Source organism: Protopterus annectens, chromosome 11.part0 (assembly GCF_019279795.1).
Source record: "Protopterus annectens isolate FY-2018-M chromosome 11.part0, PAN1.0, whole genome shotgun sequence".
Taxonomy (NCBI): domain Eukaryota; kingdom Metazoa; phylum Chordata; order Ceratodontiformes; family Protopteridae; genus Protopterus; species Protopterus annectens.
Window position 1 is genome coordinate 811,401,440 of NC_056745.1, and position 19,242 is coordinate 811,420,681.

Sequence of the window (19,242 nt, forward strand, 5' to 3'; positions counted from 1 at the left end):
GATATATCAAGATTTATGCCAGATTAAGAGAAAATGATATGGAAGTAATAATGCCCGACAGAGACGCATTATTAGGAAATTAACATATACCCAAGGGGTGTTTTGTGACCTGGCAGAAATACATGTTAAAACACTTAATTAATGGACAGTCCTAACCAATTAAATGCATTAATTCTGTGTTTTAAAGTCATTCTCTTAAAAAAGTGAAATTTGCATTTCTTTGCCAAACCGTTAATTTTACATGTTGGCAATTAAATAATTTTTTCATGAACATTTACTAATAATAATTAACTCTTAATTATACCGGTCCCCACAGTGATGTACACACCTCCACCAGCCATATTAATTTTGATGCTGTAAATACAGCACGACCACTTTACACTTCCATGTTTGGAATATTATTTAAATTTAAATTTCCTAAAAAAATGGCTTGAAACAAAGTTTTACCTTTACATAAAAAAAGTGTTCATATGCATCCTTGTGCATGTGAACACTTTTTTATGTAAAAATAAAACTTTGTTTGACCACTTGATTTTTAAGGATGGGTTTAATGGGCAAAGTGCTGTTGAGCCCTTAAAACATAAAGGAATTTGTCCTTGTAATCCACTGATACTCTGTCTTTGGTCTTCTTTATAATCTCACCACCTCTCATATTATCCCTACCAGCTCTTTAACCATAAACTCAAATTGTATTGTCTGCACCTTTCTCAGCAGCTTGCTTTGATAAAGCATTCCTGATCTTCTTCTTTTTACAGCTATAAATATGTTCAGTAATGCATTCTCTAAGTGTTCAAATAGTGAAAACATGGATATGCAGTAACAATGTGCCAAGTAAGCCAAATTACAAGAATCACAATTAGCAAAAAGACTGAATTTAATATTATAATCAGTAGTGGGGTGTTTAAAAGAAGAAGAATTCAAATGTTCCTCGAATAAATAAGGGTTTGTGATAATCTGTTAAAACTGGATTGTTTAAGAATGTTCTCATATCAAAAATATGGTGACACAAAGTTGTAAGAGAAATTGTCACATTCTGATGGTGGATGCTAAAAAGAGTTGTAGGATGACTCTCCTAGGTTTGTGTTTAAGAACAAGTGCAGCCTTAAACATTTGCTATTTAGTCATGTAAACGTATTTTAATGTCCAATTTCAAAGATGAAATGGTTTGATTAATTGTCTTAGTAAACTAGGAACTTGGTTGTTTCAAAATGTTTAATGTATCAGCTTTCTGTTCCTGTATGATTTTCATATTATGTACAATATATAAACTCAAGAGTAACTGTAAAACAAACATGCTAGTTTTCCAGTGATAAATACCATCTAGGTCCTCTATGTGATTAAAAGAAATGCAAGATGTAACAACAGGAAAGTTCTGCTAGGCCCACATAGTTTGTTAATTTGTCTTCCTGTTAAATATCCACAGATCACTTAATAAAAATTGCCTTATGTGTGCACCATACTTGCATTCCTGTTGAATAAACCACAGATCACCTAACAAGAATTGCTTTATGTCTGTGCCATAATTTTGTTGACTTACTTTTTCTGTTTTACACTTGCTTTTAATTTAGTGCAATAATTCACAAACATTTCTGTGAAATGTTTGTTTGTGTTTCCAAGAAAAATGTGCTTTGGATGTTCAAATTGCTATGTGTTCTCTTACATCTTATATTTTTAGTTCAACTTCACCTCTCCTTCAATATTCTCAGATCACATACATGCTTCTACACCCACCACTCAACTCTCCCAAAAACAAGTCCTCCTGGTGATATCTAAGGCCAAGAATACTACATCTACATTGCTAGACTACATTTTGGGCTGCCTACCGGTTAACCTGAAACATATGTTCATAGGTGTTTACTAGGCTAATGACCACAAGGGCCTTTTTAAATCTAGCCATGCTTCCCAAATCTCTAACAAGTTCTGGTACCCTTGATAATTGTAAACAGTGGCTTGAGAGATAAAACATTTACAAGCTAGGGCCTGGGAGATGAAACATTTACATATTGCCTGTGTCCTTTAGAGACATAGGCACCAAACGAGGGATGAATTTCCCATTCCCCGTCCAATTGTTCAAGTTGCACTTGAATTGGGTTAGGGAGGAACTGTACTTCACATGGATGGGGAGCTTATTTCAGAGATGGGGTAATCTCTGGGGTTTCTGGGATACATACCTGTCTCTCCAGCAGGTCCTATTTATATCACAGGCAAGGTTCAAGTCCTTAGAACCAGTAATTCTGGTGCTGTTTTGCAGATATGCAGGAGGTCCATCAGAGTGGAGTCTGACAATGCCCTATGTCAGGCATAGATCTCCCCTCCAAAAGCCTGTAGGAGACAGAATATAGGATGGAGTCTTGAGGCTATCTGCATAGGATATTTTAGTTAAGTCCTTTTTTTTTAGTGAGGAACCTCTGTGGACATTCCAGTTGTTGGATATGCCTGTTTAGGTACATGCCAAAGGGAGCATTGTACTCATTGATAGGTCTGATGAATGCTGAATACAGTGGAACAAAGAGTTCCTTGGACCTAGATGCCATAAGTTTGTTTATAGGTTGCACAGTATAGAATGATTTCCTCACTACTGTAGACACGTGAAGGTCAAAGGCTAGATTGCTATGTGTGTTCCTAAGTCCCTGACTACTGGGCCAACTGTAAGAGGTGTGTTGTCAATATGATAATTACCAGAGGTGGATGACTTTCCAAAGGAAACTAGAATGAATTTCTTGACATTTAGTTTAATTTCATGGCAATCATCTGCAAATTTAATCAGCCAGAAATCACTGACATTGGCCTTGACTTCAGAGAAGTAAATGCCAAAAAGGAGCAGTCCAAGGTCTGACAAGGCTTGTCAAAACCCATTTGAGAGGCTATTTAATATCAGCCTCAAAACAGGCTTCATGCCAGATGAATGGAAGTCAGCACCATTCTCTTGCATAAATATGGGGCTTCAATGAACCTGGGTAATTATAGGCCCATAAGCCTGACCAGCTCCATTGGTAAGGCTACAAAATGGATCATTATAGAATTAATAAATATGGATATATGTAACCTACAGAGTCTTGACCCAAGCCAATTTGGATTCATCAAGGCCAGATTCTGCCTACTTAACCTGGTTGGCTGCTTCAAAAAGTTACTGCAGCAATGGATGAGGGCAAACCATAACACACCACATATCTAGACCTCACAAAGGTATACGACACCATCACACACTCAGGTATTGTGGATAAACTCTCCGAGCTAAATGTAAATCATGATGGCTCACAAATAGAACCTGAGAAATAAGGGTGGGCAGTTCAATCTTTTCCAGAAGACATGTCACTAGTGGTGTACCTAAGGCTTTAGACCTTCGGCCACTCCTCTTTTGTATTTACTTCTCAGATGTTAAAGCAAATGCAAAGGGATTGTGGCTGACCAAGTCTTAAACTCCCCAGAGGACATCATGATCCTTCAAGGTGGCCTGTCCTCAACAAAAAGTTGATGTTAAAACCATGGACTAAAACTAAAAGCCAAATAATGTACAATCACATCTTTTGGCAAGCATGACTCTCCTTTGTAAGTTTCACACTGAGAGCAAATCCCTGAAATCTGATTGTCAAAGATCTGGGACCCTGTGTTAACAGTAAATTGTCCTTTGATCACCATGTATCCACCATTTTACTAAAGGCCTTATTCCTCACACAGCTTATATCTAAAGGTACATAATCCTGGTCCTGGGATGTAATGATTGTATTGCACTTGGCACTCATAAGGCAGATTATTGAGTATAATACCCCTTTTGTTATGTACTTGCCCAAACACTTGTCACAGCTGAAATGACTTCAATACTACCACAGTAAGAAAATAAAGTACCTAAAAATAAAAACTATGCAGACAACCTCAAAGGTTTGTCCCTCTTCTTGGTATTATACAGGCTGCTGACAGATGACCTTTGCCTTGTGTACAGAGCCTCAACAGACTCTTTCCTGTTAGACCAATTACACATTTGCAATTCCAGTGGTGACATAACCACCCACTCAAGGAATCTCAATCTCTTCTGCAACATAAATAGAACATGTTAGAGGGCTATGTTAATGTCACAGAGAATTTTGCTTCTGTGGTGTCATCTTCCACTGCATATAAAGCAAATTACTTCTATTACCCTATTCAAATGTGATTTGGGCAAATGGGTAGGTAATTGCAAATTCACCCCTGGTTTAGCACCCTTCTCCCTCATGGATAGGGGTGACATCTAAACCACCTAAACATATCCTTGCTCTGCCAATCTCTGGGCTATTTATATACAAAATATAAGGGCTAGAAACTCCAATGGGAATTGACAGCTGAGCTTCTTAAGATCCTCACAGATCAATGGCAAGTAAGTACCTTTGAACCTATAGAAGAACTATATATAGGAAGGATGCAAACATCATTGATGCAGCTATATAAAATAGTATGCTCTATGATTTAGGCACCAACATCCTGGGAATGAAGTTAAACAGATCCTATAAAGCCTTGCAATGAATAAGGCTACAGAAAGCAATGGAATTGAAGCTGAATTCATTAAAATCTTGCTAAACGGTCCTGCATGAGAGTTGCTTGGAATATGCTGGCAAATTTGGAAAAAATAACAGCAGCCCATCAGATAAGAAAAGGTATATATATATATATATATATATATATATATATATATATATATATATACACACACAGAGAAAATCTAAAGAATGCTCAAATTGTTGAGCAATTGTACTTGTTTCAGAAGCTAGTAAGGTCTAATATTCAACAACTTGCAAGATAGACTCTAGCAGTACATGAACTGATAATGTCCAGATGAACAAGCTGGTTTTAGAAGGGCTGAGGGCACCAGAGAGCAAACTGACAACATTCTCTGCACAACAGAGCAATAACGTTGTAGAAAAATATTTACTTTTATTTTATTGACTAATCTAAAGTCTTTGATTACATGGACCATAACAAAAAGGGGCAAGTTCTTGGAGAAATGTGGATATCAGGTCACCTTATTTGCCATATGAGGCATATATATATATATATATATATATATATATATATATATATATATATATATATATATATATATATATATATACATATATATATATATATATATATATATATATATATATATATATATATATATATATATATATATATACATATGCAGATATGCAGAACAAGGAGATCAATATGAAATTAGTGACTTGTTCAAGATTTAGAAAGGAGTTTGACAACGCTGTATATCTTTACCCTACCTATTTAATTAATATTCTGAATATATCAACCCAGCCACTGGGGATGCACAAGCCAGTGCATTTCTTTGTGCCGGTCCCAAGTCTGGATAAATGGGGAGGGTTGCGTCAGGAAGGGCATCTGGTGTAAAACTTTGCCAAATCTTTTCATGCAGTCACCAGTTAATATTTCCATACCAGATCGGCCGAGGCCCGGGTTAACAATGACTACCACCAGTACTGTTAGCCAACAGGGTGCTGGCAGAAATTGGGCTACTGTTGGCCAAAGGAGGAGAAGAGGTGGAAGGCATGGTCGAAGGCAGGAAGAGAGGAGAAAGGCTAGGATTGTGGTAGTGAGGGTCAGAACTTTGAATGTTGGCAGTATGACTGGTATAGGGAGAGAGCTAACTGATATGATGGACAGAAGGAAGGTTGGTATATTGTGTGTGCAAGAGACCAGATGAAGGGGAGTAAGGCTAGGTGTATCGGAGGTGGGTTCAAATTGTTTTATCATGGTGTGGATGGGAGGAGAAATGGCGTAAGAGTTATTCTAAAGGAACAGTATGTGAAGAGTGTTTTGGAGGTGAAAAGGGTGTCGGATAGAGTGATGTTTATGAAGCTAGAAATTGATGGTGTAATGATTAATGTTGTTAGTGCATATGCTCCACAAGTTGGGTGTGCAATGGATGAGAAAGAAAAATTTTGAAGTGAATTGGATGAAGTGGTGATGACTGTACCCAAGGATGACAGAGTGGTGATTGGAGCAGATTTAAATGGGCATGCTGCTGAAGGGAACAGTGAGGATGAGGAAGTGATGGGTAGGTATGGTGTTAAACAAAGGAATGCAGAAGGTCAGATGGTAGTGGATTTTGCTAAAAGGATGGATATGGCTGTGGTGAATACGTATTTTAACAAGAGGGAGGAGCATAGGGTGACATACAAGAGTGGAGGAAGATGCACACAGGTGGATTATATTTTACGTAGGAGGGCCAGTTTGAAGGAGATTGGAGACTGTAAAGTTGTGGCTGGAGAAAGTGTAGGTAGGCAGCATAGGATGGTGGTTTGTAGGATGATGCTGGTGATCAAGAAGAGGAGGAGGAGTGTGAGGGAAGCACCAAGGATCAAATGGTGGAAATTGAAAAAGGGTAATTGTGAGGTGGAGTTCAGGGATGAGTTAAGACAGGCACTGGGTGACAGTGAAGAGTTACCAAATAGCTGGGTAACTACAGCAGAGCTAGTAAGGGAGACGGCTAGAAAGGTGCTTGGTATCACATCGGGACAGAGGAAGGACGACAAGGAGACATAGTGGTGGAATGAGGAAGTACAGGAGAGTATACAGAGAAAGAGGTTGGCAAAGAAGAAGTGGGATTGTCAGAGAGATGAAGAAAGTAGACAGGAGTTTAAGGAGATGAGGTGCATGGCAAAGAGAGAGGTGGTGAAGGCTAAGGATAAGGCATATGAAGAGTTGTATGAAAGGTTAGACACTAAGGAGGGAGAAAAGGATCTGTACCGATTGGCTAGACAGAGGGACCGAGCTAGGAAAGATGTGCAGCAGGTAAAGGTGATAAAGGATAATGAGGGAAACATACTCACAAGCGAGGAGAGTGTGTTGAGGAGATGGAAAGAGTACTTTGAGGGGTTGATGAATGAAGAGAATGAGAGGGAGAGAAGGTTGGATGATGTAGGGATAGTGAATCATGAAGTACAATGGATTAGCAAGGAGGAAGTAAGGATAGCTATGAAGAGAATGAAGAATGGAAAGGCTGTTGGTCCAGATGACATACCTGTGGAAGCATGGAGGTGTATAGGTGAAATGGCAGTGGAGTTTTTAACCAGATTGTTTAATGAAATCTTGGAAAGTGAGAGGATGCCTGAGGAATGGAGAAAAAGTGTTTTGGTACCAATTTTTAAGAATAAGGGTGATGTGCAGAGCTGTAGTAACTACAGAGGGATTAAACTGATCAGTCACAGCATGAAGTTATGGGAAAGAGTAGTTGAAGCTAGGTTAAAAAGGGATGTGATGATTAGTGAACAGCAGTATGGTTTCATGCCAGGAAAGAGCACTACAGATGCGATGTTTGCTCTGAAATTGTTGATGGAGAAGTACAGAGAATGTCAGAAGGAGTTGCATTGTGTTTTTGTAGACTTGGAGAAAGCATATGACAGGGTGCCTAGAGAGGAGTTGTGGTATTGTATGAGGAAGTCAGGAGTGTCAGAGAAGTATGTAAGAGTGGTACAGGATATGTACAAGGGTAGTGTGACAGCAGTGAGGTCTGCGGTGGGAGTGACGGATGCATTTAAGGTGGAGGTGGGGTTGCATCAATGATCAGCTCTGAGCCCTTTCTTATTTGCAATGGTGATGGACAGGTTGACAGACGAGATCAGACAGGAGTACCCATGGACTATGATGTTTGCAGATGACATTGTGATCTGTAGTGAGAGTAGGGAACAGGTGGAGGAGACCCTGGTGAGATGTAGATATGCTCTAGGGAGAAGAGGAATGAAGGTCAGCAGGACTAAGACAGAATATATGTGTGTAAATGAGAGGGAGGATAGAGGAATGGTGAGGATGCAAGGAGTAGAGGTGGCGAAAGTGGATGAGTTTACATACTTGGGGTCAATAGTTCAGAGTAACGGTGAGTGTGGAAGAGAGTTGAAGAGGAGAGTACAGGCAGGATGGAGTGGGTGGAGAAGAGTGTCAGGAGTGATTTGTGACAGACGAGTACCTGTAAGAGTGAAAGGGAAGGTCTACAAGAGGGTAGTGAGACCAGCTATGTTATATGGGTTGGAGACGTGGCATTGAGAAAAAGGCAGGAGTTTGAGCTGGATGTGCAGAGTTAAAGATGTTAAGATTTGCACTGGGTGTGACAAGGGTGGACAGGATTAGGAATAAGTATATTAGAGGGTCAGCCCAGGTTGGAAGGTTTGGAGACAAAGCCAGAGAGGCAAGATTACGTTGGTTTGGACATGTGCTGAGAAGGGATGAGGAGTATATTGGGAAAAAGATGCTAAGGATGAAACTACCAGGTAACAGGAAAAGAGGAAGGCCTAAGACAAGGTTTATTGATGTGGTGAGAGAGGACATGCAGGTGGTTGGTGTGACAGAGCAAGATGCAGAGGACAGGAAGAAATGGAAACAGGTGATCCACTGTGGCGACCCCTAATGGGAGCAGCCGAAAGAGGATGATGATGATGATGATCATGCAAAATGCTGAGTTACTTGAGTCGGATGTTAGAATCAAAATTATCAGGAGAATTGGTATGTACATTTCGAAGCATCTGCAGCAATTAGAGAGACCACAAAGGATCCTCGCAAGGAAAATTCAAGGTCTTCAGCATCTGTCCTATGTGGATCATCTGAAATCACTGTCACTTTTATTGTCATCATTTATTTAATATTATTTATTTACATGACTTTATTTCTTATCTTGAAAGGTATATAATGAATTGGCTAGTTATCGGAAAATAATTCAGGAATTAATATGGTGCATACAATCAATTCAGTGCATACAAATTCCATTCACTCCTATCTGTTTTTATCAAACATGTCTGAATCAACAGCTGTAGTGAAAAGGGAGACAAGTGGTATGCACTGCAACCACAGGTAGTTACTTGGATTGTGGTCCAGGAGAGCATTGAGAAACCTATCCCAATTTCAGAATTGTCCCAGAGGACTCTCTGGTTATGTAACCTGCTAAAAATCACATAGTAGGCAAATGGACCCTGGGGGACTCAAACTTTGTACTACAGGCAGCAGCTCATTTACATTTCATTACTCTAATCATATACACTGACTGCTAGACCTCAGCACCCTTTACTAATGTAACAGTATAAACTATTCTCATGTTATACAATCTAACTTAAAAACATTGCAAATTTCAGTCAGGATTCACTTAAAAGTGAATAAATAATGCAAATGAAAACCTTAATGAACACCTGCGATCCTGGCATTCAAATTATTTAGGTTAACATATTCTGTATACAAGTCAGTGCCCCTTTTTATGCTATGTATCACTTTGATCAAATGATAAAACATGTTTATGAGGGCATGTTCATGTGTCACAGTTCTTGGAATGTTCATGTTTTGTTGGCAATCTAGCAGTTAGGAACAGTGTGCTCATTATTTTTCAGCACCACTTGGTATCAAAATTAAATAAATAAAAACAGAAATAAAATTTTAAAACATGCTGTGCGATTTGGATGCTCTTTCTGTGATACCCAGGTGTCTGATAAACAGAAAAGGATGTTGAGCTTTGCTGTTTAGATTGACAGGCTTCATTGTTATACTGTTAAAATTCATGCTGACTTATCCTTTGCATTGTTGGCATTTAATATGATTGTTCTGCTGTTGTAAATTATTTTTATTGTCACAATTTCTACACAGTTTCTAAGTACACTGAACATATGATATAAGAATGTATATATATATATATATATATATATATATATATATATATATATATGTATATATATATATATATATATATATATATATATATATATATATATATATATATGTATATATATATTAAATTGTTGACTGGAAACACACTGAACAACCTCATTCACAATAACCAGAATGAAAAAAGTATCTAAAGAAAGTGAACGCAAATGTAAACAAAACTGTTACATTTGTGACCTTCAACAAACTTCAAAAAATTGCTTTTATTTGAACGGACTTTGCCCCCTACACCCTTAACATTGGGATTCTGCTGCACTCATACCACCAGAATGTCAATAAACTAACTCCAGGGTCACACATGAAAAAGTGAAAAGTCTTAAATTAAGCTACAGTCAACCTACTGAAGCTCATTTGGTCGAATTTCATTTAGTCGAAAATAAAATATAGCCCCTGCCCCACTACCGTGCGACCCTGGAGTGAGAATATTAAGTAAGGGAGTATGGGGGGCACAACTCACATAATTGTAGTGTATTCACTGTTATATGAAGGTGTATCCATTAAAAATGTATTTATATATGTTCAGCAAAAACTATTTGCAAAATGCCCCATTGTGGGGGCCTGTTCCCCACACCCCCCCTTACTTAATATTCTCACTCCAGGGTCACACTGCAGTGGGGCAGGGGCTATATTTCATTTTCGACCAAATGAAATTTGACCAAATGAGCTTTCAGTGAAATGAGCTTTCAGTGAAGTGTGCTGCCTGTAATAATTTTCAACCAAATTTAATTTGACTAAATGAATGGGATCCATATATATATATATATATATATATATATATATATATATATATATATATATATATAGAGAGAGAGAGAGAGAGAGAGAACAAAACTCTTTCTAGGATATTTGTCTTGAATGGTACAATGTTCTAATTCCCATTTATGCACACATACTGTTGAGATCCATGTCTTTCTAGATCTGTCAGGAAAAGTTGGTATTAAAACAAGAATAATACCATACAACACATTTAATATCAACAAGCAAGTAAGCATTATAGAATAGATTGCTTTTACCAAAACAGGATTGATACACCAGTTGTAATATAGCTGCAACATGAAAACTGCTGTACAAAAATATGGATGATGCAATGCCAGCTTTTCAGGAAAGCTACAAGTTGAAGGTCAAACCACAGTACCCAAGAGACTGTGTAATCTAAGTGTGGATGGTGATAAATAATCAGAAGGTGTCGTGATGAAAGGAGACAGGTTAGAGTTAACATTACCCAGACTAAATCACATGAGCACAGACAGGGAGGAAAACAAAACAGCAGGAAAGAGAAAATGCTGTGAATTCAATTAGTTGGCAATGCAAATGAAATAAACAGGAATGGTAAAGCAGAGGCAATTGAGGAGAAAATAACACACATGGGGAGTACGTTAAAATGAGCTGTCAGTCCTGCAGTTGCTTAGGCTGTTTAGTTTTATTTAGTGACCTTTAAAACCTAAACATGAATCACACTGAATGCTCAATGGTATCCAGGAAAAAATAACTTCACTGTAAATTTAGAAACCTAACTTGTACATACAATAGCATAATCTAGCTTAAGACAACATGAATATTTGACTAAACACAGAATGATCCTGTGTTATGCATGCATAGCAAGTGGATGTAATTCAACAGTGGCAGTTAGTTTTATTTTCTTCATTATTACCTAATTTCTTATTTGAGAAATAATATAGTTTCCTCACATGTTGTATTTTAAGGAAGACTAGTTATGCTAAGGTGGACAGATATAACAGAGAAATATGTTTCTTTTAGTTTGTAATCAAGGTAATACTATTAGTAATTAATTAATTATGAATAAGAAATACAAGATTGGCATCTGTCACTCATTAACTTGAGTCAGCCAAGAGTGATGGATGTTCAGTTGCTAATATTAACAACAGCCTGCGTGTACTGCTGTCATCTCCATTATACAGATGCCGAGTAAGAGAAACTAAAAAAAACATCGATAATTAGAGCATGTGCAACTCTAGATTTTCATCTGGGCTGTAGAAACTTCTCGACAAATTGAAATAATATGCTAAGAAGTGACAAAGATGATCAAATGCGTATTTCATAGAATCATGATCTGTTCATACTCTCAGGAACAAAAAAAAAATTATTTGTTTAGCAAACTGAAATTTATTTCCTTTGAGTCTGAACATAACAAGAGGTATGTTAGAGGACAAGTTCCTTTATAAAGAGGCGGCCTTAGAGTTCTAGAAAGATTAATGACCTAGTCAGGGCCATACAATATGTAAGAAGGAAATGAATGGAGCTAAATCACAGGTTTCAAGGTTAGAAGTTCAAGGAGTTAGCCATTATGCAACAGTACCAGATGAAAGCATGCTGAATGGTCATCCACCAGGAAACAGCCACTCGCTGAAACAAAAACTAGTTCTGCTTTGAGTATCTTGGAAAAAGCCATGTGCTAATACATTACAAGAATACTATGATAAAATGATGTGATGATCTGGCCTCTAAAATAAATGGCAACATTGACAAATAGTGTGGACTGTCAGGTTATCGGCTTCAGCAAATCCTGATAATTTCTCATGTGTCACTCACAGAGGAAAGCATCTTCAGATAAGTGCTTTTAAGTTTTGATGAACAGCAGACGTTTACATGTACATTTACTAGTTTATATAGACATGTGCTCTGTTTAGCAAAGAACAACACTTTTTAATACTGTCAAAAGACAAATATTTAAGGTTGCTCCTTCTCAGATTCAAAAGCAAGCATATGGCTGCAATTAAGATAACTGCTAGGGGTTAAATATGGCTGGAACTCATTACAATCCAAGGTAGTAAGCCAGCAAGATCGAAGTGTGCTTTTTCACAGTTTCATTCATTTACTGGAATTGATATCCAAATCAAGGCAGTGTTAAGGTACGCCAAAAATATAGAGAAAGTTGCAGAATTTTTCCTTTTAGTCCTGGCATCCTTTCTAATGTTGACAGTATAGGAAAGAAATCACAACAAGCTTTTAAATTCAGAAGCAGTAAACAAGTTAAAAAGGGTGAACCAGAGTTCTTCATTTGGGATGTGTTTGTATCACCAGGGATGCATGCATATGCCTTAGAAATAGAGCCCTTACTCCATTCTTGAGTAGTATAGTCTAAATTATATTCTGTACTGATTGCTTGTTTTACTGACTTATTTTAGGTTAGTCAAGAAGTTAGTCAGAAGTTAAGCATAAAAGAGAAACAATTCAGTTATGGGAATACTGCAAACATGCAATATATAATCTACTTCTGTAATGGACAAAACCCCCCCCCAAAAACCAAAAAAAAAAAACAAAAACAAAAACACTGCATTTCATACTATATATGTGCTGTAATCAAGTGTTACCCAAATGGTCAATAAGCACACATCCAAAGAGGCATGGTATAAGAGACAGGGTTTAGACAACACAACTAGAAATGTGCACATATGCAAGATTATACATGAATGTATATAAAATATCACACATAGGGGCACACTGGTGGCCATGTGAATGGTAGCACAGCAGAGAAAGCACATGAAAAGACAGAAGACCATCCACCTGATAGAAATGTAAATGTGGTGTGCACATCCACTGTGTACTGGTACCCAGAGGTTCAGTGGAACAAAGACCACAGTCAATGCCAGCAATGTGTGCTGAATATATTCCGATAAATATATCATTAAAATAACAATATAAAATATAAAATCATGAATTGTGCTTTACTCTTGAGGGAGGTTAAGAGCATGGTCAGCAGCAGCTAAAACTGATGATGATGGGCCCACTGTGATGCAGATTGCCCACTGCTAAACTGTGTGTTGTTACCGTTTCCACCCCTCTGTCTGCATCTCACCAAACAGGGCTAGCAGCTGAGATTTTGTGAGATATGATGCTGCATCATGTTCCTCTGTTGACCCACCAGCTGAGCTTCAGAATGAACTCACTGCATGGGCACCAATAACAAAATATGACAATACACATAAATAAGCCAACAACTGTCACATGATAAGAGACAAGATGTAGATTAAATATCTCATGTTTAGCCATCATGGTGATGTTGATAGCCTCTGTGATCTCATCCACAAAGCACACTAGAGCTAAAAAAAGGTTAGCACAACAATACAGGAGTGTCACCTCCAGGGGAAGAAAAGTAAGGGCATTATATAATAGAGGGGGGGTGTGGCATAATGGTTAAGATCAGCACTTCATAGTGACAAAGCACAGGCTTTAATTCTGACCTCAGGATATTGACCAAGCTTAAAATGGCCCTTCAGGGCAATTAGCCTGGTATTCACCTGTGAACCTATAAATTTGGAATACATGTACCCTACACCACAGCTGAGCACTGTGAATTCCATCCTGTTAATGGTTCTACACAAAATATTGGTTCTCTCTTAGTCTAGAGACAAAACATAAGTGAAAAATCTAAACCAATAAATATATACAGTATCACATATTAAATAAAGAGTACAGTGCTTAGGCTTGCTGTGTTTCCCATGTGTTGCCCACTGCTTGTTCTGTATAGCATTATTTCATTATGTGGACCACTGTTGTTTGTGGCTCACACGTGCTTGCAAGTCAACTTTCTAAAACATGTCATTGTATAAATGCACAAAAGGGACCACTAATTTGCCATATAGCAATGCTGTTGACACCCCTAGGTTGCTTGTGAGGTATAAAATTATGCCATCCACATTGTATATCATGAAACCCTTGAGGGAGTGGAATATTTTCTGGCACAAATATACTATGCCCTCCTTGTGCAGCGGGAAATATATAGCTATATGGGTGGAGTCTTTAGCACCAAGAATGACTGGCAGATTTGCCACAATATGAAATTGTTCCATAATGGTTTCTTATTTCAGGATGTTTGAAACATTATATGTTATAGGTTCATAGGTTCATAGGTTCATACTAGGCTATCTGCCCGAGGGCATTTATAAGCCTAGCCCATAGTTTTGTGGCTTACGCCACCCCTTTAGTTTGAAGAAACTATGCCTATTATTTTGCTGTGCCTCTGTCAAGCAGTGACACTGAAGTAATCCCTGGGGTATATCTGCGATCTCCCATCCATTGGTCAAGATTCCTCTTGAACAAGGCCAGCGAGGTGCTCTGCCTCACATGTACCGGGATTTTGTTCCACAGCATAGGGAGTCTCTGGGTGATGAATCTGTCCCTCCAGCACGTCCAATTAATAACCGTGTCAAGGTTTAAGTCTCCGCCTTGTGGTTCTGAGGGATCTAGATTTTTGAGGTGAAGCATATTCATCAAATCTGGGTTTGACATGGCCTTGTATGTCAGGCACAGGTCACCTCTGAGCAAGCGGTATGCGACTGAATAGAGCTGGAGTTCTTTCAGTCGGGCAGCATAAGACATATTTTTGAGACCCTTTATCCTTTTGGTGAGGAACTTTTGGGGCCTTTCCAGCTGCTGCAGGTGTCGGGTCAGATACATTCCGAATGGGGCATTGTACTCAATCATTGGTCTGATGAGTGATGAGTACAGGGGGACTATGACCTCCCTTGATCTAGATGTGAATCCCTTCATGATCAGGTGGGCAATGTAGAAGGTCTTCCTAACTACTTTAGCAACATGAGTGTCAAATGAAAGGTTACTGTCAACCTGGGTCCCCAGATCCCTGATAACTTCTTCTGTGCTCAGTGGATTGCCACCTATATGGTAGCTAGGGGTAACCTTGTTTTTCCCGAAGGGTATGACTATGCATTTCTTGGCATTTAACTTTAGGCCATGGCTCTGGCACCAGTTATCCGTTTCTGTGAGACCCTTCTGAAGGATATCTGTGTCAGATGTGTTTTCGACTATGGCGCCCAGTTTGCAGTCATCTGCAAACTTTGTCAGCCATAACCCTCCTGTGTTTGCTTGTACTTCAGAAAAGTAGATGCCGAACAAGAGTGGGCCCAGGACTGAGCCCTGTGGGACACCACTTGTGACAGGCTTTGAGTCTGACATGGCGCCAGCAACTCTGACCCTGTGGGTTCTGTCACTTAGCCAGTTTGCAACCCATCTTGTGATGTATGGGTTTACATTTAAGCTGATGAGTTTTTCAATGATACCTGAGTGGGGTATTGTGTCAAAGCCTTTGCCAGGTCGAGGTAGGCTGTATGGACTGCCTTTCCTCATCAATGGCCTTGGTGACTGTTTCGAAAAAGTCAACCAAGTTTAAAAGGCATGTTCTGCCTTTGACAAAGCCAAACTGGGTTGTTTCCAAAGTCTGCAAGTTCCCTATGTCTTTATTTACGAGTTCCATTATGATCCTCTCCATGGCTTTGCAGATAAGGCTTGTCAAGCTAATGGGACGGTAATTTCCAGGGTTGGTGGAGGCACCGCCCTTCTGAAGTGGGACCACAGTCGCCGTGCGCCACTCCTTGGGTACGTATCCTGAGGTGAGGCTAACAGCTGTCCTAACTGCGGGTTTAATTCCTCATTGAGTTCATGGAGCACACAGCCGGGGACACCATCAGGTCCCATGGATGCTGTGTTTTTTGCCTTGGAGAGAGCAGTTCTCACCTGGGCGTTAGAGATGTTGGGGGGCTACAATCCTCTGGTATAGATATCTCTCCTTTGGGGAGGGGAGAAGTTTGCACTGAACCTGTCAGCCAGTATGTTGGCAATGTCTGTAGGTTCAGTAATCTTCACATCATTTTGAACTAATTCTGAGCATATCTGGGAGTTTCCTCCTAGGTTTCTAACATAGCTAAAGAAGGCCTTATGATTGTCTTTTGAGTCCTTGGCGATTTTTCTCTCAAAATTTGCCTTGGATGATTTTATGAGAGCTCTTAGTTTTTCACTTATAATGATCAAAGGTGTCTTACCTTTTAAGGATTTTGCTCTATCTTGTAGTAGCTTCCTCCTTTTGTTGTAGAGCTTGTTTATGGCTGGGGTCCACCAGACTGGACGCTTGCCTTTGGTACAAAGAGTCTTTGTTTTGTTTGGGATTGCCTGATCCATGCAGTCCTGTAGGTGCTGGTAGAAGGCATTTGTAAGTGATTCAGCGGTTTGAGTAATGTTTACCACTGGCTCAGGGGCCTTAAAGGAGACCACACTAGTCTTTAGAAGTGTGAAGTCGGCTTTTGAGAAGTTCTTTACTGTGGTCTTTTTTATTTCAGGTGGGGCGGGATGAGGACCTCCAGCGAGATTAGTTTATGATCTGATCTCACCAGTGAGGGGTATACTTCCGGTGTTGAACATTGTGATCCCATGTTCGTGATGATGAGATCAAGTATGTTTTCTCCTCTTGTGGGGATGGTGACTAGTTGTTCCATGGCATTTGAGTTTATGAACTCCAGGAACCTTTGGGCTAGAGTGTTTGGGCTTGAGTAGTGTTCCCAGTCTATATTAGGGTAGTTGAAGTCACCTAGTATGATGGTGTTTGGAGATACATTTATCCCCTCCAGTGTTTTCAGGAAGGCCATGTGAGGTTCCTGAGTTTGAGAGGGTGGCCTGTAACATGCTACAAATTGCAGAGCAGTCTTGCCTATGGTTAATTGCACCTGGATGGTCTCCGATGCATCGTGCGTTGCCACCAACCTTGAGGTGTGGGTGTCCTTGATGAATATGGACACCCCCCCTCCTTTCTTGGTGTTGTCCGGATTTTGGGGCCGGAACGCATGATATGAGGTGAAACCTGATAGTGCTGGGGTGCTCTCAGGAGCCTTGAACCAGGTTTCTGTCACAGCACAGACATCGATGTTCTCCATACTGAGAAGGGCCTCGAGTGCGTGCATCTTGAGATTGAGACTTCTGGCATTGAGCAGCATTACCCTTAGTTTTTTTCTTTTTTTGTGTTCTAGGGTGGTAGGTTTAGAATTTGAGCCTTGGCTAAAAAGGCACTATGGGGGTGGCAAGAGCCTTTGCCAATATCCGAAGCCCAGGGTGACAGGTGCAAGCCGTCCCTTGCGAAGCAGCGTGGCTTGTCCAGCATGTCATCCCAGGCAGACAGACATTGATCCCCTTTGAATGACACCAGAATTTAAGCCAATTATTAAAGCTGATCATCTTATCACTGTATTGTGGCATCATTCTAGGTGAAGGTAGGATACTGCTCAAGGTCAGGGTCATACCTGCCTGGGCTACATAATCAGAGAGCTCCTCAATGTCTCTTTTCATGTAGTCCAAGGAGGTACATCTCAGGTCGTTGACACCAGCGTGGACAATGACTGAGTCGTACTTGTACCTGCTGTTGAGAGACCTGAGTGCTTGCGTTATGTGGCGGATTCTAGCGCCCGACAGGCAGCTTACTGTGACCTTCTCCTTACTCAGTCTGGTGAGCGGGACGTCAGTGTGTCTGACTATGGAGTCACCAATGACTAGTGTGTCTGGCATTGTGTTTGGCCTTAAGGGCTGTGACTGTTTGACACTCTGACTGTGTGGTCTATGTGTTGCATGTGTTGTGTCCTGAGGTGGTAGTTGTTTGGGTGTCTGCTTTGGTGGCCTCTGCTGTTTTGGTAGATTTTTGATCAGAGCCTCCGAGTATGTCTTTGTGTGATTATGTGTATGATTTGAAGTTGTGATGGTACTATGTGTGACTGGGTATGTAGTGTGTGTGGTTACCTTCTCCTCCTGTCTGGTCTTGCCAGTCCTATGTTGAGAGAGCTCAGCCTCCAGTTTGGCCGTATAGTTGCATCTCTCGCATGTATTTGTGTTTTGTGGGAGAAGGAGAGGGTTGTTCTGTGTACATGAGGCAATTGTAACATTGCCTCAATATTCCCAGGTTCACCAGCTGAGCAGGAGAGGACACTAGCAACTGATCCCTCGACATGCTAGAAGGAATAGATAAAAAACTTACAAAAGACTCCGGGGGATGTGGGTTCTAGGTTTGGTGGAGTACTATCTATAATAAAAGTGATATATCAAGGTGATAAGTACTGTAGGAGCAAGTGCTAGGCTTTACAGATAGAGAATAGTCTACTTGGGAATCAAGTAGAGATGAACTTTTTAGTTATAGGATACGCTGGTTAGATCAGCAGTACAGTTCGAGGAAGGTAGTTTTAAGGGAAAATTTGAAGAGTGGACTTTAGGTAGCCCGAATAGTTTAACCTTGATTAACCGCTGCTGCTCTAGTGTGCAACAGTGGCAACTCTGCGCTAAAGCGTGCTTTATAGCAGGGGGCTGGAAACAACAGGAAATGACCCAAAATGGCCAATGAATTACTAGTTGCTGTCTCTAACCACTCCTCTGAGGACAAACAAGCAGCTCAGTACTCCCCACTCCCACTGGTGAGTAAAGAAACTACCTCTGGCCACACAAGAAAATGGAGGAACACAGGAACCAAATACAAAGCCCAGGGATCAGCAAAATCTGATCACTGGAACAACTAGCTAGGAAAGTTTAGGAAAGCAGAAGTTTTATTTTGGTTTTTTTTTTTTTTGCACACAGACAGAAAAATACAGTAAATGCTTTGTTTTCGACTAAATTGCTATCAAAGGCTGGTACACTTGAGTGTATTAGCCTGTTTGTTACTTTTAAGCAAAACTTTAGCCAACAAGTGCAATCAACAATTTAAGCACAGAAAAACAGGAAAATCAGATAATAAAACAGTAATATAGGCACAAACAGTAGTAGAAAAGCTCAAAA